Genomic DNA, 19279 nt, shown 5'->3' on the forward strand with positions numbered 1-19279 from the left:
TCAGAACGTAAACCAAGCAGTATGTATCCAGAACAAAAGTAATTACCTTGGTTTGCTTTAAATTGATTAAAAGTGCTTTTGTGGCTTTCCGCAGTATGACATCTTGAAATGTAATGCACTGTTAATAGGATACACAGAAGAGCAAACACAGAGGTCTGTGCAGGTTTGAGTGTGCTACTACAAACAAAGAAGGTGTTCACAAATGGCTTAGAGCTAAATTTGACAAGACGGTGCTAATCACACTTGGACATGGGAATATCTGGACAGAGAACACTCAGCTGACTTCATGTTAACCTCTCTGAAAGCACTGATAGATCTTATTAGTAAAACATGGGCATGTATGACACGAGTTTATATAGAGAGAAAATGTGTCTGATCTGGTCAGAACTTTCTTTAGGGAGAAAGATAAGGTCAAACCTTCTCTTGCTGAGACTGGACTGAGGTTAACAGTCAACATTTGATCTTGAGTATTTGATAACCTAGCTTCATTTCAATATTTCCAATTTTGGCAAAACCTTAGGACTAAGTTTTGAAAATTAAGTCTATGCTTACTATTTGCATACAGATATTTACCATACATGTGTATGCCATTTCTTTACATTTGGCCTATTAGCTGATAAATTGAGCTATTATTGTTATTATTATTATTATTGCTGGTAAATACAACGTTTACATCAGATATTTACGTGCATAACTTAGGTAGATGTATATCTGTTATGATTGCTTTACTAGAAATTTTGCAGCAGTATCTTATAATGCATCAAGCATTTTTTAGTTGTGAAATTATATATTTGTTTTTTTTCTACTATAATTTGAAAGTAAAGCATCAGTTTATAAAGAACAAATAACAGCAGAGATGGTTTTACCAGCCACTCTGTCCTCACCATTATTTGAGTTTGATCAATATTTTTGATTTTGCTGACGTACCTGAAGGAGGTGGGCTTGGTTCGACACTTCCACAAAGTGGAATCTTTTTCAGTAAATAGTATGAGATCCAAATTAGGTCCTAAGAAATAAGATACATAGAAGTTCAAATTTCTTCTTCTAAATATATATATATATATATATTAACCAGTGTATCAGCCTATTCACATTATCGATGGCTATAAAAATATTGCTTAGCTAATAAAGAGACATATTCTTTCATGGAGATGTCCATCCCTCTTTTCGCTATCTCTCTGGGTTTTGACTGCAGCGTAATAGTATTAAATGCTTTTATTTAATTTTATGAAGAAAATGATTCTTCCCCTTCCTCTGTCTCACTGGGTATGATTTCATGTGAGAGTGTGCACACATGAGAGTGCTAGGGTGGTCAATGGTATCTGCTGGGAAAAAATAAACACGTTTGTGTTTGTGTGGATGTGCGGCACATGCACGCCTGCTTGAGGCCCCTCCACATACGTGCATGTGGCAAGGTGTGACCCCACACAGCAGGTTCGGTTTCCTCATTTGCCTCCCCCCTTACACTCCACTCCCAGGCCCATGCTGGCAAATGGTAAAGGATAATGTATCCGTATGGGAAAGCAACGCATTAAGGGGCTAGGAATGTGTAATGGGATCAGCCACTGGGTACAGGGATCTTTTTTAAAGTAAGAATATCATTTGCTGTCGAGTTATGGGCACTTTAAATTCCGTGCAGATAAGAAACAGAGACATCAGTGCCGAACACCAATCTTGCCATTTCTTTTAATAGAATGGGAGTTAGTGAAACACTGATACATCATTAATGCTGGGGCTCAGCAGAAGTGTCTGGCTCGCTCGGCATAACGCAGCACAATGTCACGGTGTTCACTGCAGTTGGAGCTCCCAGTGCTGCAGTGTGGCACTGGCAGGATTTATCCTCTCACCTCTAAAAAAAAGTGAGAGGCAGCCAAATGTAATGAAGCCGCTCTAGCCCAACAGCTATTGACAGAAAAGAAGAAGAAATTAGATAATCATTGGAATGTCCTGATCTGACTCCTCTGGCTGGTAACACAGTCTCTAGCAGTGTCATCTCTCCTATGACAGTGTACCATTCAATTAAGCGTTTCTTCAGATTATTGCCTCCCTAGCTAGAAAGATAGTCATGGAAATGGAGCAGTTGTTTTTCAGTTTGCTCTGTATCACTAAGACATCAGCACAGCATCAACCCTCAAACAGGATGCATGTCTCTAAACTTGGAGTATAGATAATTCAGCATTTAACCTCCAGTAGCAAGGAATGAATGAAACAGCCATACCTTAGACAAATAAGCACCTGAGAAAGGCAAACCAGCCCTGAGGAGTACACACAGAATCTTGTGCTGCACTGCGTGGATGACAGAGCCTTTACACAGGTGCCCAGAGATAAGTCCTGACAGAGAGCCCCAGCCCTGCAGTTCCTCTGTGTTCCTCCCCACAAAGAAGGGTGGCTTCTGGCTACTGCTGTCGTGAGGCTGCAGATCCCATCACGGCAGAATTTCAGTATTTCTTAATTGCATGCTCACATCTCAGCAATCCAAAGTGTTAACATGGAACACAGGGAATACAGAGCTCATTGTGCAGGCTTGTAGTAGCCTGCCTGTCCTAGTTAAGGTGCACATAAATGGCAGAGGTACCAAGGAGTAAATATTGGTATCGCTTACTCTTAAGACTGCCTGCTGGCTCCCTTAAAAATCACATTTTCCATCGCTTATAGCTTTTCAGATTTCATTTGGACTACATTTTTCTGTGCTAGATTTATTCAGGTTTAGTTTTGGGGAAAACTGCAATCAAAATAAGACAGGCCAAATCACTGAGCCATTTCCAAGAATGAGGGGGAAATAAATGGTAGAAACATTAATAGTGCAACAACACATCATCAGTAGGGCAAAAATGACCTGTCTCACGACACTCTAAACCCAGCTCACGTTCCCTATTAGTGGGTGAAAAATCCAATGCTTGGTGCATTCTGCTTCACGATGATAAGAACTTTTCTGGGGCTCGTTAATTAAACGCTGACAGCAGCCGGTTTTGGACTGTGAAGTTTGCCATTGCATCAGGTATTTGCCTTTTGGATTTCCTCTGAAAATCTACTCAAATTTGGCCAAGTTCCAGGCCTATAAAAATTATAGTTTGAGTTGCCCACTAAAAAGATTTTGAAGAATTTAATCACTAAATTCCTTGAAGAATTAAACATGCCTTGGGTGCATTCCATCCAGAACAGACCAGGTCTCTCCTCACAACATAATATTTATGCTGTTAGAGGCTGGGGTACATCTTAAAGTGAGTTATCCAAACTGAGAGATGCTTTCTTTTCTTCTGTTCTCCTGTACTTCCTTTGTATAACCCAAACCCCCAGGCTGCAGCAAGAGGAGGTGGCAGGAAGAGGAGGAGGAGGAGGAAGGGAAGAAGTGAGCAAGTGCTTCAGTGACAGAAACTGGGAAGTAAGGTTAAGGCTGGTGTTTGTGGGGTATTGGGAACTGGGACTAGAACTGATGTTAAGTGGAGGTGGCAGGGAGTTTTAATTAACCCAGTGGAAGACTGAGGCTGGGAGACGAAGGGGTAGTGAGACTGGGCGGCAGGACCCTGTTTGCAGCACCAGGGTCTGTGGCCTCTGTTTAATTCGTTCTGTTTTGCAAGAAAAAGATGTGTATCTGTACTGGAGAGAGCAACTTGGAGACCACCGCAGACACCAGTCCCCAGCCAATGCACCCACAGCCAGATGTGGGGAAGCTGGAGGACACAGCACCTGGTCGGCTGGGCAGACTGGTGGCCCAGAGTGTGGGCAGATGTTGCTGGTTACATCCCAGGCTGTTAGACCTGTGCTAACACCCAGAGCCTCAGGGGCTCGCTGAGATGCCCTCTACATCTGTCCGGCTGTGGCAGCTCACACCCATGGGTTTCATGGTAGACTTTCCACCTCACAGGGGAATGCAGCCATTCCAGTAATTGTGGCCCTGCTTACTGCCTGACTCTTCCTACAGTGCTTCCCATGTCATGGCCTCCCTCACTGTATCATTACTAAACAGGGGAGCCAGTTCAGACAGGTTTTGGAAAGAGCTTCTGGGCTTCTAAAGCTCACTTCTCTCCCTCATGACACTCCCAGCCTCACAGTGTCACAGCAACTCCCTCCATGCTGGCCGGCCCACGGCTCTCCCTCCAGCAGGGACTAATCACAAAAACAGTGCTCACAAATCTACCTTGCAGAGCCTGTTGGTGCACCCAGGGTGCTGGCACGGGAACCAGGCAGGGTGTGGAGAGAGACGAGGAGAGGAGGGGACCTTTGTGAGATGAGTCCAGAGATCATCCGGAACCAGGGCTTGAGCTCAGGAGGGACATTGCAGCTGGCTGATCAAAGAGCTTAAATCCTGAGGAGATGTCTTGGAGGAATCGGCTCCAGTGGATATGGGGAAGAATAGCTTGAGGGTGTGGGTAGATGGGTTGAGTTTGAGCAAGTAGAGTGGTCCAGGTTCCAAATGGGCAGTGGAGAAAGGGAGGGCAGGGGTAGGACAGGTCAGAGAAGTGAGGATGCAGAAGCAAAGAAAGAATGGTTGGGACAGGAGCAGGCAAAAGAAAGCACTGAGCATGGGAAGGATCACTTGGTCTGGAAAAAAGTGACATGGTGATGGCAGACAGGAACAGGTTCTGGTGTGAAGGACAGGTGGGAATAGAAACTAGGAGAGAGAAATGGAACTATTAGAATAAGAAGGCTGAGGATAGGAAGAGCTGGAAGTGACCAGAGATGGGGAAAAGACTGAGAAGACAGTCAAAGGGAATGGGATAGGCTCTTCCCAGTGGACATTGGATCTGGTTGTCTTGGTCCCAGACGTGGTCTGGAGAAAAGTCTGGAGGGTGGATTCTCAGACTGGTTAGTAAGAAGTGAGATGAAGAGCTGAAACTGGGAAGGGAAATTACTAAAATAATACATTTGAGGGGAAGGAAGAGAGGAGTCAAATTTGGAAAAATTAGGTACAGGAGTTGCAGGCACAGTGCACAACCTCCCAAAGCCTGGGATGGACCCCGGGAATCCCTACCCTGGCCAAGCCTGTGAAACCTGCTGGCAAGGTCTCATCAGCTACTAGGGAGACTGCAAGCCCGTACCACTAAGGTACTAAAGTAGCAAGAGCCTGCATTGTAGACCTGATGTTTTCCTGCCTAGGTGCTAGTATAGCATTATCTGATGCAAAATCAATCACTCAAAAATGCTGAAACTTTTGAAGAAAAAAAAAATTCTCAGAGGTTCACATGTGAATTATATCTCATCTAATCTCAGTGTTTAAAGGCTAGTCATTCAAGTCTAAGATGGTGAATTCAGGCTGCCTTCAGAGTTAAATAAGAACATTCAGAGGACAATGCACTGCATCCTGAGATAAGGTGTCTAGGATGTCTGAAATGTACAGGGCAGGCAAGCTGACTAGCTCTCTGGCACAATCTGTGTCTCTCTACTGATTCTAAAAAGTGATTACTTTAGCTTGGCAATGACTAGCTGAGCTTGAAAAGAGCTTTTAGGTGCCTCAAGATAGGTAATGTCAATCACAATGATACGTTTCTCTATTTTTGTGTCTGATATGAGAGTCTGCAGGATGATTCGTAGAAATGTTTAAGTACAGGACCCCCAGGGTCTGTAAGTGCAAAGTCTCTCGTGTAATTTGTGTGTCCTAAATAGCTTGGACACAGTGGGTGTGAGGCTAACAACCGCAGCTGAAATGAATGAGAATCATGCCTGAAATGCATTACTATGCAAAGCTATGTAAAAATGAGATCACAGCTATCTCAAACTGGCCAGCCAGGTTTAAAGAGCCTTTTTAACAGCACTGTGTGTCCTTAGTTGCCTGTTTATAAAATGGCACCACTAGTAATTCACTCACTGTCCCTAAAGGCTCTGTGAAATCTGTTCATTAATTCATACAACTACTACAGTTATTGGAACTGCAGAAAACTCTTAGGGAAATTCATCAGAGCAGCATTTTGAAATCCTGTCTGTAAATTTTTGCTGTGTGAGAAAAAAGTCTGAGTGTGCAGACTGTACAGAGAGCAAACAATATATTGAATAGCAATTCAACGACTTGTCATCCCCTATTCTGGGCACAGAGAGGGAAGGGACTTGTGGAAAACAGAGTATGTTGATGCCATTGAGACTGCCATAATGCATGTACACACATGAACCAAATTTAAGTCATGCAGACAACCATAACTCCGGCATTTTTCTGGTGCTTGCTGTTGGAGTCTTAATAATGTTGTTTTGGCATATGATTGCTTGAGAGTGTGAAACAGATGTGTCTCTGCTTTATTCCATCTGGAGATTTTGCATAAGATCCTCCCCTTTTTAATTTCTCTCAGAAGCTTCTGAGCATGTATTTATATGCTCTGACTTTAATATTCAAGATACTAAAATATTCGCTATAAAATATATCCAAATATTAATTGTATTTTATACCCAGTTATAAACTATGAGGTGCAGTGTTTGACCTTGATATGAACACATATATTCTGGTTACTGCAAAGTAGATGACAGCAAACTTTCTCTGATAGGCATAAACTTGTCATTTTTAAAGAACTTGAAGATCATTATCGAAGAGTTTTTAAAGTTGCATGTTACGTGTTTTTATCAGTTTCCTGTGCTCAGTGTTTTACTGATTTCTTTCCTCTCTGAACTGTAGCCACAGTCTCATTATCACACATTGTGTTCTTATACATTCTTGTGTTCATAATACAAAACACAGAACTGCAAATCAGTGTGATATCATATTATTCTAAATTTTCTTGTCTCACCTTTTAAATTTTCTCCTGTCAGACTTTTTTCATTAATATGCTTTAAGAATTCCACGGATCCCACTTGCCAAGTTACCAAGGTGGCTTTGCTCTTTGGAACACAAGTCTCCCAACAATTATCATTTTCTTAGTCAGCCAAGTATCTCTCTGGCCTCCAGGCATTACTGCAGCTTAAGGAAAAAAAAAAAAAAAAAGAATCTGAATTTTTTCCATTACTTTCACCTATTGTCCGTCTTCTTAACCTAGCTCTTTACCCAAAATAACAGTTTGGATCAAGCTCTATTTTTTTTTCTTTCCTTCTTGTTGAAATACTTCATGGCTATACTACACATTGTAGTCTCACCAGTCATTTTTTCTTAGCTTCACAGAGCATATATACATACATGTGTACACGTGTATATATATATATAAGAAATATATTTTAAAAACACTTCTACCTGAATGAATATGAGCTAGTCAGAAAGTGACACATACAAAATAGAAACTCTGTCAGATATCTGATGTATATATATGTGTATGTTTGTAAAAAACTTAGGTACTTACATATATTATAGACATATATTTAAATGGTGCTACTGTTAAGAAGAAAAATTTTAAACGCAGAGAGTGCTCAGAATGTTTTCCAGATGAAATGCAAATTTCATCATGGAAATGATTACCTCGTGTATTCATTATCTCACCACTGCAAGAGATCACTCATACTGCACATGACATTAGCGTTAGGCGAATACTCCAAACTAGAATATTGTTTGAAATGCATACCAATTGAACAGCTGTTTGTCTGAAACAAGTATTTTAAATACATTTATGCGTGTATATTTGAAATCATTTTTATTTATTCAATGATTTACTTAAAGAGGATTGAAAGGACATGAATAGAAAATGCTGGGCTAATTTGTGCAAATATTAAGTGAATTGTCTGTTAAAGCAACTCTTACTTGTTCTGTTATATATGTTGTCAAGCACCTAGCAAAGTCTTTTGTTTTGAATTTTGAGCTATGTTAGCTATGACTGAAAACTAGGGCTATGTAATAACTGCAGAGTAGGTGGCAGCTTCTTTTCCTGGTGCATTTTCTGCTCTTATCAGAAAAAAAATCTTGTGCTGATTGGCACCAAGCTGGCAATCTATAGGGGATTCAATGGGCTCAAAAGGAAATGCTATATTAAAGCCTGCCCTAGCTCCCTCTGAAACCTGCAGTCTTTTTACTTTTGAGCTCCAGGGGAGTCACGTCAGCTCCCAGCTGTTGCCCCACCATCAATAAACACATTCCCATGAGTGAGGGGGAAAGAAAGTGCATGTTGACACTGCAAGATCTCTGCCTGTGCAGCCAGGCAAAAAGAAAACACCAGCTTCTGAGGACCCATCCTTTCACCGAACTTCTTCAAAGAGCTGAAGAGCTGAGATGCACTTCACGATACTGTTTATATCCAAAAGCAAAGAAACAGCAGAGGACCCGTGCTTGTTTATCCCCACACTGAGGCCAAGAAATAATTTATTCAAAGAAAACTGATGGAGCTTTTTCTGAGGAGTTGGTTTCTCTTTCCATTCCTACTGCTGTCTCTGTTCTCCCTCATTGTTCTTTTCCCATGGCAGGAGAGCAGGTGCAGGGCAGAGTCTGTGGCAGGTAAAGATATTCTAGTGCTATAATTATAATAAACACTTAAGTGTAAAATACCCAGAGGTTTCTGGATACACGTATAGGAAGTTCCACACAGTTTTCAGTTCCTTGCTCTCACTCTACATCTCACATCAACACTAACATCTTCAATCTCCTGGAGAATTTCAGAGGTACTTTGGGGGAAGCAATGTCCCTGGGAAGTATTGGCTTGACAAGGTTTCATAGTTCCTTGCATCCAGGGTGTCCATAGCATAGTGAAACGGGAGAGGGAACACTGAGAATATTCTGCAAAAGCAGCCGCTCTGATCTATCCCAGCACCAGGACAGTTCACAAAATGGCACCAGCCTCACCCCCTCCAACACACCTCTAGGTGCTTGTGGCAGGCTTGGATCATGGCTGGTGGTGGAGAGATACGTGGCAGGAGAAGCAGCATTGTGATTTTCATGGGCTTTATATAAAGATGGCATTTCCTCTCAAAGTGAGAGAAATTTGGAGGAATAGCAAGGATGGAAAGCAGAGGTAGCACAAGATTTCTGGGAGAACTCCCTGGAGGAGGAGGACATGGGGTTTCTTCCTGCGGCTCTCGCAGTCCTTGGCTTCTGTGCTGCCTGTGCAAACCACTGCGACAGTTGGGGGAATGGTTTCATCAGACAGGATGCACGTGTGACAGGAGAAATTAGCTCAGCTCAATAGCATGCCTCGCTGAACATGGGAGCCGAGAATAGAGTTTTCAATAAATCATTTACTTAAAAAGACTCACCTCTGTGCACAAGAGTGCAAGCTTCCTTATTTTTGTAATAGGTCTGTGAACAGGCTGTGAAATACTTGAATTTTTGTTTAAAATCACATATCTCTATTTTCCATAAATTATGCACAAGCTGTTTTTGCAGTTCTTCCTAGCTGAACTCACACGGTCTCAGTGAGACGGACAGATTCACCATGTGTCTCTGTTCTCTTCCTGAGCTGGACTTTTATGGTTAAGTTTCCCATGAGGATATTATACACATTCATCTTTATCAGTTAAGACTTCTTTTTCCCTGAACATTTTGAGTATTGTGTTTAAGAGTCTTTGTTTTCATAGACCAGTATTCCAGTAAACAGGATAAAGGCAGACAGAGAATAGATGAAAACCACAACTTGAAATGTGGAGTGGAATGAGTCTGCCAGCACTTAAGGTTAAAAGAAGACCATAGAGGAGATTTTAAATGGAGGATTGAGGAAAAGATGACAGGTGCCAGAGAGCATACAAGTTGGAGTGACTCATCATCTACGAGATAAAAGCAGAAACACTCTGCACGTGTGAGAGAAAATGACAAAAACCAGATAGGAATCAACAGAGACAGGTGCAAACATTCCACATAAAATTGGGCATATGAGAATGGCTTAGATCAAGTTTCCATATAAAAGTGCTCTGTGTCAATGCCAGGAGTCAAAGAACTGAGATGAGTGAACTAGCACATTTAACTTTAAATGTTTGAAATAAGAGGCATCTGAGAAACTTGCTGGAAGATATTCAGTGGGATACTGTAATACCAGAGTGCAAATATATCTGAATAACAGAGAAGATTGAGAGGAGGAGTCAGCACTAAGTTTTAAATTGATAAGAACAAAAATGTGCCATAAAATAAATTTGTTTGAAATTTGGGAATGGCAGGCACAAACGAGTTGTCCTGCTCTTGGAGGTCAGGCAGGCATATCTAGAGGAGCCTCCACCCCACCCCAAGGCAGAGCACCAGAGAGGTGGAGTGAGCCACCCTCTGTAAGTGCCTGTCACTCCCTGTGACGAGGAGCTCACGAGCATGAGCTCAGACAAAACACTTACCTCCTCAGGGAGCCACGTCAGGCATGATACAGCCACCTGATGATCAGGGCTGTACTGCTGGAGTCTTGATGGGGTGGTGACAACCGCTGCAAAACAACCACAGATTAAAGGCAAAATCTAAGTTGAAGAAGGAAGCCAGTCCTAAGCTGAATGAGTCAAAAGCAAATGGCAGGAGCTGTAAAAATAAAATAAAGGTAAATATTTTATATTTGAGGGAGTAAATATGTCTTGCACAGGTGGAAGTGACACTTCACCAATGTACAAGGTGATTAAGGTATCTACAACTCATTAAAGTGCAGAAATCAAACAGAAACAAAAGCTGTCATTGCTGTCACCTTATGAGCCTATGGTGAAACTGTGTTGATTGTTGCATGGAATATTGCTCCATTGTCACAAAAAGAAAATACAGTATAGCTAGAGAAGGTACAGGAAGGCAGCAATTAGGATAAGAGACTGGAAACGCCATCTGGGTAAAGACAGTAAACATTACAGGACTCTCCAGCTTAGGAAAAAAATAAAATAATGAAGTGTAAATAAAATTAAAGAAGTGTATTAGATATCTGTAAATTGTTAATGATACAGAGATAGTAAACAACTATTTCTCATAATGTGATATCTAGAGCCATCATATAAAATTGCCATGTAGCAGTCTTAAAATGAATGGAAGATGCTTTTCTATACAATATGTAATTCAACTGAGAAACACAGCCACAGGGTGCAGTAGAGACCAAAAGCACAGAGAGGTTTTAAAAAGGATCAGACACAGATAAGACAGATATGTCAGAGAGTATTAAATATGATCACTTGGCTATCCTGTCTGACTTAGGAAGTCAGGGTAAGAATTGGTGTTTTCCCAGGGCTGGAGCCTGCAGGTGGGCTGGCCAGGCGCCTGTCCTGCTTGCAGTAGAGGTTCCTATGTCCTAACCAAAGACACAGAGTAGCTGAAGGGAAAATTGGGTGGTTATTTTCTCCAGCCATGCCTATCAGGTAATAACCTTTGATTATTGCGGTCTGGGCTGGATTCCAAGTGTTGAATTCAAGATGAACAGCTCCAGCTCAGTTATCGTATCCCAGGGGCTTTCATTTGTAAATGGAGAATAAACACGAATACCAAGTATTTCTTTATTGCACGAAGCGCAGCAACTCAGTCTGATTATTGCAATGATGACAAACATCTTTAACTCAGATGAAATATATGCCTTCCAGGGCACAGTTCAATTATTTCCACTTTCACATTCTTCTGTTCCAGTGAGAATTTGGTAAGAAAAACATTACCAGCATCATTGTTATTTTCTGACCAACGTCTCCTCTCTTTGCAGTCCTTACTCAGAAAACACGGAAAACGATGCTGTGCTTATCTGCCTCTTTCTGGTGGCTCAGTGCGTTCTGTGACTTGTCTTGAGGCACCATAAGCCAGGAACGATAAACTTAATTAAGCTCCTTAAGCAACAGCATTCTGGCTCAGTAAACATTAACACTTCCCCTCATGCCTGAGCAAACACAGAGATCTGGTCTCAGCCTGGGAATAGTTCAGAGCGCTAATACAAACAACACAACTTAAGCCATTTCTGCAAATGGTCCTGAAAGGTTTTCTAGCAAGTGTTAATCACACTTCTCACTTGGGAAAATAATTTTACTCTGCTGTTCTGCATTGTACAAGTGGAGTCTTTTGTGTGGATACGTGGAATGATTTATCTGAGAAAATGTGGTGATGAGGGGGGAAACCTTTGCTAGGAAGCTTCTAACTGGTCCTCCTAGAATAAAAAAATAAAAATAATAGACTGCAAAATCCCTGATCCTTGCCTCCATCAAAGATCATAGTAGCTAGAATTTAAATCTGCAGATATTCCCCCGTGACATGGGCTAGATCATATTTTTTTAAGATTTCAACAGCCTCACCCTACACAGTCCATAGGGGTCAGAGTTAGTTTTGTCCAAGTTTGCATCTGCATTTTATACAGCTTTATAAAGGCACTTGTGCATAGGCATGTGTGTGGTTATGCACGGGTTTGTACGTGGATCAGTAAGGGCCAGCAGTGGCACACCAGCGTTTCCCAGAAATTTCAGATGCCCGTATGAGCACAGAGTCACAGAATGGCCAAGGCTGGAAGGGACCTCTGAATAACCTCTACTCCACCCCCTCTGCCGAGCAGGATCACCTAGAGCACGTTGCGCAGGACGGCATCCAGGTGGGGTTTGAATATCTCCAGAGAAGGAGACTCCAGAACCTCTCTGGGCTGCCCTGTCCCAGCGCTCTGTCACCCTCGCAGTACAGAATTGCCCCCTCATATTCTGCCAGAACCTGCTGTGCTTCAGTTTGTGCCCGCTGCCTCTCATCCTGTCGCTGGACACAACTGAAAAGAGACCGGCTCCATCCTCTCGACACCCTCCCCTCAGATATTTATACACATTGGTGAGGTCTCCCCTCAGCCTTCTCTTTTCCAGGCTAAACAGGCCCGGCTCTCTCAGCCTGTCCCCGTACGACAGGTGCTCCAGGCCTCTCATCGTCTTCGTAGCCCTCCTCTGGGCTTGCTCCAGTAGCTCCGTGTCCCTCTCATACTGGGGAGCCCAGCACTGGACACAATGCTCCAGGTGTGGCCTCACCAGGGCTGAGCAGAGGGGCAGGATCACCTCCCTTGGCCTGCTGGCAACAGTCTTCCAAATGCAGCCCAGGACACCGTTGGCCTTCTTGTCCACAAGGGCACATTGCTGGCTCGTGGTCAGCCTGCTGCCCACCAGGACCCCCAGGTCTCTCTCTGCAGAGCTGATTGCATCTCCATAACCGATATGGTGGAAGTGCCATGTGATGGCATATGTTTGGAGCCACCAGGCCTCAGGGGAGGAGGGCATTCTCAGGGTATGCTCAGAGAGCAGCAGCATTGCAGCCCTTCATTCTTAAACTCAGTCCCAGGAGGAGGATTTGGGAGAAAAGAAGTGGCAGAGTGATGGGTCATCAGCGGCGCCATGGCTGAGGTCCTGGGGCATGGTCTGTGATGCTTCCCAATGGGTTTTGGGAAAGGCAGCTTTGGAGCATTGTGGGGATATGTGCGTTGCACTCTGGCCCAACGATTCATCACAAGTTCAGTAATTTTAACTTATCTTTACTCTTATCTTATCTCTTTACTCAGCTTACTAACGGAGAAAGGCTGGGGAAGAAGAGAGATGTTTGTGGTTTCCAGTACCTTTGAAAAAAATACAGTTGTGCCTCCTATTGCCTATATTTCTGAAAGGAATGGTAAAACCTGTTATATTTATCTGCACCACCAAGATTCTTTCACTGTAGGATCCCCTTCAGTAAATACTACAAAATTTGGTAAACTACATATTTCTATAAACTACATACTCTTTATTACTTCTATTCCATTCAAACTGGATGCAAAGAAAACAGATCCAGTTGTTGAGCTTTTATATTTGTCTTGTTTTGTCCCAATGTTAAAAGTCAAATTTTGTGTGGCAAAACCTGAAAATAGGGGAATGTTTGCATCCAAGATTATTTTTCCTTTGAAATACAGGATAAGAATATTATTTAAATAAGTCTTTGAAGTTTTATGTGTGCTCAAGGCTCAATTGACCCAATTAATATTCCTTTTAGTCAAGTCCGTTTAGTCCTTATCCTTTCATTGACTCCAAACTATGTCTTGTTTACAAGTACCCATATGTTCAACAACCAAACTTTTTGGTCTATGTGAATTTTGTGTCACATAAGTTCTTCAGGAAAGTGCTGCCTGGTTTAAAGGTTCACTATTATTTCACTTTCTTTGTTTGCAGCTATATTTTGTTTCCTCTCAAAGTCCTACTCTTATCCATCACTTTTGTTCCCTTTTATTGTCAGGCCATTGTCTTAGGGAACATGAGCTAAACACCAAGCATGCCTTTGTTAGTTGGTTGTCCTTATCGTTATCGTCAGAATCATTTCCTTTTACATTTGCATGTCTGACTTGCCTTCTCGAAAGTCAAAATTATATTACAGTCAGGACTGCTGTGGATGTAATGTGCACAGGAACTTCCTATTCATGTCCATAGAGTTGTTGTGTATCTTAAGCTGAGCAGAAAAACAATCCTCTATATTTGAAGAGCTAACTTTGGGGATTAGGCGAGGTAGATGATAGACTTGCCTTGGGACTCGTCCCTTTTATCTGCCTTATTTACCATCCAAAAGGGGTTAGTGATTCTTATAAATCAGCTGGGAGATCCCAGCTGAGCTCCGGCCCAGGATAAATCTATTTAACTGTTATTAAAGGGGCTGGAGGAACTGAAATTTATGCCTTCAATCTGCCCAGAAAATGACCTAATCAGGAGGCAACAGGCCATCCTGATGGGGGAGGGAGGAAGGCTTTCAGCTATTCCAAGGACAAGCTTTCTGGTGGCCAGGAAAGCATTTCCAGATTCACTGGCCATAAGATAGTGGAGAGTATCTCCTGAATCTGCAGAGGCAGACAGGTCACAAGAGGACGGTAGGAGTCCAAACCCTCTCAGCAGGATCCGCTACATCAGATGGGGAAAAAGGTGTACGGAGGGGGACACGTGGAAAAACACCTGCAGGGATGAGCGACCAGAGAGGAAGCTGAGGTGCTGGACTGGCAGAAAGAGGACCCCAAAACTGGGTATCCACCAAAACCTCCTCTGTTGTCCATGTCAGGAGGTTGCTATTAAATGTGTGAGAGTAATTTATGTCCACTGGTGTGATTGTCCTGAGAGGAGGAAAGACATGCTGTTCCCAAGGTCTTCATCCACCAGTTTGGTTAGAACCTACTTTGTAGCTCAAAAATTAGTCTTTTTTTTTTTTTTTATTTGCCTAAAAGACTTCTTTCTACTGGAGCATTTGCTGTCTTCTTTTTTCCTCCTTGAGAACTTCCCTTGCCAACCATGTCACTGATGAAGTGGCTCTCAGAGCTGACTCTACCTTATTCTCCTGCTCATTCACCTTCCTTATAATCAGTTTATTTCTACACAATTTCTGAGTTCCAATTTTAAACTCCGACTCATGGCATTTCTCCAGTAACAGAATAACCCACCTTTTCTCCAGAGATCAGTATAGAAAAGAAGCGGTGCGTGCTGTCTGACTCTCTTCCCTCATTATCTCCACAGTTAGTATGAAATCTTTCATTTTCTATTCTTCACTGTAAACCTCAAGAGGTTTACAGCGTATTTTGATAACCTCTGCAATTCACTGAGCAGAGCTGGCTGTACCTTCATCCAGCAGAATGCACAAAAGTAGGCAAGGAAAGAACAGAGTTTCAGGTATGATTGCTTGCAGGTACAGAGGCTGCCTGTCTTTTTGCCAAGCAACATTGGTGAAAGACTCAAGGTGAGGGATCTTATAGAGGATGAGCTTCATGTGTTCTCATAACCCATGGAGACTTTATATAATATTATTCTTAGGTTGTATATTTCCATAAAGTAAAATAAAAATAGATTGAAAGTACATTCATTGCTCCAGGTGCATAAAAACACAGTAGAAAATCTGCAGATCATTGTGTTGCACCTGATGATACCATGTATATTTTTTTCTCATAAAACCTCTCCTTTGTGATACAGAGGTTCTGTGTTTATAAGAAAAAATCCGTAGTTACTGATGCCTTGATTTCTTTCTTTCCCATTTTTTAATTGGATTTTTTATTTCTCTTAAGCCAAATTTCACTGCCTGTGCTAATATTGACTGGACAAAAGTGCAGTGGAAGGGAACAGTGGCTGGGATTGAATACAATCAAGACTTCTTCAGGATGAAAGGATATCAAAACCACAATAACACCCTGACAAGAGAGCAAATTATAACAAGGCTAGTCCTGGGCATTCAGTTCCCAGAAGGTCCCCCTGAATTCCACTAACCATGCTAGGATGAATAGTGCCAGCACTCTCTTGCTCCATCACATCCTGAGGGATGGTTTGCACAATCTTTATTCAGGAAGCAGAAAGCCAGGGACCAAATTTTCATTAGTAATCTCTAGTTTTGTCTGAAGTCTGAAGAGCCTTGCTTAGGACATTCAAACACTCTGAGCCTGGTGAATAAAGTATCTTTCAGTAAGTAAGGGATGCTGACACTTCTCAAAAATCTCTGACAGAAGCAGATCAATTTGAGATTATATTTCTTATGTCTAGAACATTGTGTTTTCTAATTCTTTTCTGTAGTTGAGAACTGAATGTTTTACTATATCCCATTTGATACCTTGGGGCTGACTCTATATCATATAAACTGAGGAAAAAGATTACACAATGTGGTTGCCTGTGTTCCTAAGTCAAAACGAGTTTTTCCATCAGTGAGAACGGCATCATATCATAATTCCCACGACAACTTGTGATGACAAACAGGATTACAATCTGTGGTTCAGTAGAGGAAAGAAATAGTGGAAGGAAACAAAGTCTTAAGAAACAAAGACCCTGTTTTCTCTCAGCTAGATTTTACAGCACAAAATAAAACAACATCCGGAGAAATTTGATTTTGGGGGTCCCTGACAGGCATTTTTTTCTGGGGTGTTTAATCATCTTGTGTTTGTCACAATCATTAAGGCACCAGGCTTCTGGCTTGCTGGCTGTGCAAGTACAACTTTATGTGTTGTATATATCATGATACAAAGTAGAAGAAATAAGGATTCTGAAAAATCAAAACCTAACTGAGTCTAAGGTGGAAGAAAAGAATGTAGGTCTTAGACCTGTGATTAAATCTCCTTTAGTTAACTTCAGTGGAAACCTGGACTCACAGGGCTACTGGAGCATGTAAGACAACAAAAGCTGAAGCTCTGTGATGTTACAAGTCAGGAGCCATCTCTTTAACTTTTCAGTCATGCAGAAAGCCACAGAAATATCTATGCAGCCTGTTCTAGCATAGATTTATTTACAGTGGGCCCTTGATTAAAAAAGCATTTTAGGTATAATTCAGTTTAGCATGCTCTGTACTTTAATGCTTATTCTCTTTTCCTGCTTTACTAGCTTAGACACCTTAGAGATTAACATTTTTTTAAAAAAACTTACTGCAATCAAATCATTAGTTCAGAACCAACCACCAGTGAAGACTAACTCCTGAGTTATGGTCTCACATTCTTTAAGTAAAGCACTGTCCTTTAAATAAACTCTACCACATTACAGCTATAATTCCCGCGTGGTTATCCCCTGGGGAAGCATCATCAAGAAGATATCATTTTTCCCATGCTCAGATCAGCTCACTGAAAGCAGCTGCCTTTGATTTCAGACAGCGCTAACCCTCCAGGCCAGGCGTTTGAGGGGATTCCTGCCGTTTCAGGTGCAGTGCAGCGCAGGCTGTGGGTTTCCCATTGCGTTGTTGATGGGATCTGGCGACAAAACCTCCGTCGCTCGCCTTCCTTCATGACCCTACTTGATCACTGTAAACATCTGCTTTCTCCATGCTACCCCCAGAAGGAAGGAAGTGCTGGTTTGGAAAGCTAATTGCGTTTCTTACCAGAAGCCAGGGAAATGCCCCTTCTCTCCTCAGACTGCAAGGTGTTTCATTTGATACTTTCATTGTCCCCTCTGTGGCTCACGGAAGGAGGAGCAGAGGAGCTCTCACACAAAGCAAGTGCATTCACAGATTTGCTTCATAATACAAGCAGTAGTTTCCCAAATGTACGCTAACAGTTTTATTGCACAATGAACACATGGGTGGCTTGTGTTAATGTTGCATCTATTGAATCCTTGCTTGTCTAGGGAACCTGTAATTATCATATATAAAAAGCAGAGAGATCTAAAAGGCTCAGTGGTGATATTTACTTGTTTCAATCCAATGTCTCTTTGATACTTTAACAGAACAGCTGCTCAGCTGAAAGGAGAACTGGGAATGGAGGACCAGGAACTGCTCTCAGCCTGTGCAAGGATCCAGTGTGGGTGAGGCTTCCCAGCTCTGGCAGTTCCCCGAAGGGCTGACTTGGTTCCTTTAGGAACTCACCTTTACTTATATGTTTATGATTATGTTGCTCTTCAGCTGCTATTAATTATAAAAATGGGAGGGGTTCATGTTTAATATTTCCCATTAGTATTATATAACTTACTTCAGAATGTGAGATCACTTAAAAGGATGGAGAGATTATATACGGTTGCTCCAAAATAGTAAAAATGAGGTAAGCTCACACAAAAGTACATTAAGCTAAAAAGATGCTGCCAGGTAATTTAAGTCCAAAATAATATCTAAGTAGTAGATTTCAGTGTCTGTGAGCATATAAGTACTAGTACATATGATTAGTATATGTGAGTGTATGCCTTTCTCTTGGCTGGACGTGATTTTTTTCTGCCTGCTTGGCTATTGTGGACAATTTGGTTAAAGCGTCAGATGTTTTTTTAGAAAACCAACTGACAATGGAAATCTTTTAGAATTTATTTTAATGTTTCAGCTAAGTAGCTGTTGCTTTGGTTCACATACACAGTACATAACCAAACACTTAAACCAAGCAGAAATAGAATCAGGCTAGAAGAAACCTCTTGTCTTACTGACCAAATGATGAATTTTAACACTGTCAGAACTGGAGCCTTGGCTGGTGTTCCAGGCTGATTTTCAGAAATACCAAACAGACATCTCCATCCAGTAAGCTTGGCAGAAAGCAAGGGAAACTGCACCAAAACCTCCAATTCTCCATCCTGGCTTTGTTTCTATGCAGCCAGAAGCTCCCTATGGAAATGAAGCCACGAGAGAAGAGGAGCACACTCAGGAGCCAGCCAGCCCCTTGTCTCCTCCACTTGTGTGCTTTGTGGAACAACACCCAGGCAGCCTCCAGCAGCCCTTTCCATCTTGTTTCACAGGCTATTGAGAAGTCCAGCCTGGAAGGTACCTTCCAGTGTGTGTCTGGGCTATTCTGTCCATGTCTTGTGCAGCAGGACAGATGGATGGCGGGCTTTTTTACTAAAGGGAATCCTCACAGAGGTGCTGCAGCAGCAGCTCCTGTGCGAGCCATGTACACCCCAACTGGCGTACTTGGCATTTCCCCAGCCGTCCCCTCCAATCCCCAGCCCATCCACATAATATTGTGAATGTTTTTCTGCGGGTTAAGGGAAGCTTCCTGAAACAGCCAGCTTTCTGCTGGGCTTTTTAATCAGCAATAATACTTGAGAGAAAAAAAAATCATGTCTCTCCTTGTTCAATGTGACAAGTGCGAAAAAACTGAAGGGGGTTGTAGCTCGTGCG

At 42.2% G+C, this 19279-nt stretch overlaps 1 protein-coding gene and 1 long non-coding RNA gene across 3 annotated transcripts in view; both read right to left on the minus strand.

Annotated features, from left to right (window-relative positions):
• LOC308192276 (cytochrome b5 reductase 4-like) overlaps positions 1-19279 on the minus strand; it is a 191591-nt gene that overhangs the window by 42219 nt on the left and 130093 nt on the right. The window lies entirely within an intron of this gene.
• Positions 569-17679, minus strand: LOC308193690. Of its 2 annotated transcripts, none has more exons than XR_013949851.1 (4): positions 17567-17679; positions 10153-10238; positions 6711-6880; positions 569-1006 (listed from the first exon to the last, which is right to left on the minus strand). It is a non-coding gene; the product is annotated as an uncharacterized lncRNA (long non-coding RNA). The 2 variants fall into 2 exon arrangements; XR_013949852.1 differs by having other exon boundaries at positions 569-1849.

This window comes from Anser brachyrhynchus, assembly GCF_964034855.1.
Source record: "Anser brachyrhynchus genome assembly, chromosome: 3".
Taxonomy (NCBI): Eukaryota; Metazoa; Chordata; class Aves; order Anseriformes; family Anatidae; genus Anser; species Anser brachyrhynchus.